The sequence below is a fragment of the Tachyglossus aculeatus genome, chromosome X4, assembly GCF_015852505.1.
Source record: "Tachyglossus aculeatus isolate mTacAcu1 chromosome X4, mTacAcu1.pri, whole genome shotgun sequence".
In the NCBI taxonomy this organism is placed as follows: Eukaryota; Metazoa; Chordata; class Mammalia; order Monotremata; family Tachyglossidae; genus Tachyglossus; species Tachyglossus aculeatus.
Window position 1 is genome coordinate 59921616 of NC_052098.1, and position 2253 is coordinate 59923868.

Consider the following 2253-nt stretch of genomic DNA (forward strand, 5'->3'; position numbering starts at 1 on the left):
AGCCCTTCTGTAGACTTTACCTTGGCGATAGGAAGGAAAAGAAGGTGTTCAAAAATAAAGAGCCCAAATTTGTCGTGGAATCTGAAATAAGCAGATCTTGGGAGAGTTAGTCTTGCCTTATGCCGTCGAATCGTCTCTGACCCATAGTGACGCCATGGACCCATCTCTCCCAGAATGCCCCACCTCCATCTGCAATCTTTCTGGTAGTGTATCCATAGAGTTTTCTTGGGAAAAATGCGGAAGTGTTTTACCATCGCCTCCTTCCGTGCAGTAAACCTTGCCCAGCACAGGTGAGTTTTGACTTACAGCAGATTGCCTTCCACTCGCTAGCCACTGGCCAAGCTAGGAATGGAATGGGTAGGTCTCTGCTTGACTCTTCCTCCTGTAGTCGAGACTGGTAGAAGAGTGGAAACTCTCCAGGTGTGACCCTGAGAGGGAGGAGAGTTAGTAGTTCGCACAAATTAGCAGAGAGCATCAGGAATTACAAATATTTAGAGCCCAAATCAGGCTCCTTCCCTTTTTCCCATCATGTAAGGAGAGGCTGCTTCTGTGCACTGGGGTGGGAGGAGAAGAATGCTTTTAGCACAAGGATTCATTCATTCATTCATTCAGGCGTATTTACTGAATGCTTACTGTGTGCAGAGCACTGTACTAAGCGCTTAAGCACTTAAGGACATGTCCTGTCAATAAATAAATCATCAGCATTTATTGAGCCTTTACTGTGTGTACAGCATTGTTGGGCCAGTACAGTAGGGGTAAAAAGGGGAATCCTTGTCCTCAAGGAGATTGCAGTATAATGGGGAAGGAAGACAGATAGGAGAAAACGGTAATGGAAAGGTGGATAGGTGAAAAACTGAGGGCTTTAAATAAATGGAAGCCTGTCTTGAACCTAGAGTTTCTCCATGACCCTTCCTCCCCCTCCTTGCTCCAAAGCCATTATGTTTCCCCCCAAAGTCCCTGTTAAATAGACACCTCTTCTAACTTGGACAGGGGGGTGGCAGGGGAGAGGGTGAGCATCTTCAAATTTTCAACTGCCTCTGCCCCATGGCAACCCTTTTTGCCGAGAGGGTGCTTTGTTCATCTGAAGCTGGCCCTGGGTGGAAGAAGCGTACTTTTTCCTCAGCTCCCAAGGTTGTTTTGTCTCCGTAGGAATTGTGAAAGGAGAATTGGACCCAGTGTTGTTTGCATTGTAGATAGCTCTGAAGACATAATTTCTCATGATCACGTTCAGAGCTGAAAAGGCAGATATGTGCTTGGCATCTTCCTGCTTTGCTTGCCCATTCTCTGCAGAGGGTGGCTTTTTGCAGTTTTGCTTCTGAGGCTCATGAGCCGTTGAATAATGCTTTTTTGCTACAGTTCTTCCCCAAATTCTTGATGATGTCCCCCAGAACTGCTTGCCTCCCGTTTCCCACTTTTACAGATTAATGTTGTATCTCTTTATCTGAGCTTCAGTGTTTCCTTAGCATGTTTCTTCTGCCTAATTCATATTCAGTTGCCCTCTTTCAGTTCATCGTACAGAAACTGCTCTAATACTTTGGTGTGACCCTTTTTCAGGATGTGAACGGTCAGCACTGCTCAGCTCAATTGTGATGAGCAGAATTTCAGTGCCTGTGGAGCTTGTCCATTCCCCAAACTCATTATGAGAGAGTATTCAGTCCCATCTTTTGATGGTAAGTCAAATGTGTCAGTGTGACTGATAAAAAATTGTCCAGAAGCAGATTATGATGTCAATAACAGGTCCAGATGTCATACCCGAAGCGTAGGCTTCACATAAATCTCCTGCGATACGGTAAATAATCAGAGCGATAAGGAGACTTAAAATAATTCGTTCTTGCGTAGTATTTACCCTTCTTAGTCTTTGCCCTTCACTCGCTATGGAAGATAATATTTCCCTGATGGACATGTGAACTGCAGGACTGAGACTAGATTTAGTAGTTGGGAATTCTCAGTTTCTTAACACTGCAGTGTAGTTGCTCTGTGATTAGGTCATTTAACCAAGTTCTACAATGTATTAAATGAGAACAGAACAGTTTTTGTCTCTTAAGGACAAGTTAATTGGCTGGTGAGACATTTTCAGAATTAAGAATCAGAATGAAAAAGAAGTTTGTCACCAAAATCAAGCCACATGCCAAAATACCTTCTTTGAGTAGTACATTTCTTATTGTGTGTCCTCCCCCACATTTTCTGACCTTTCTGACCTCTTTGGTTCATTTCTCCCAGACTGCCCTGACCTTCTAAGGAGGACAACACCGA

The 2253-nt window shown here is 44.0% G+C and overlaps 1 non-coding gene across 1 annotated transcript; it reads right to left on the reverse strand.

Annotated features, from left to right (window-relative positions):
• Nucleotides 1-300: 300 nt before the first annotated feature.
• Nucleotides 301-438, reverse strand: LOC119948400. Its single transcript, XR_005456798.1, has one exon. It is a non-coding gene; the product is annotated as a small nucleolar RNA SNORA7 (small nucleolar RNA).
• Nucleotides 439-2253: the final 1815 nt, after the last annotated feature.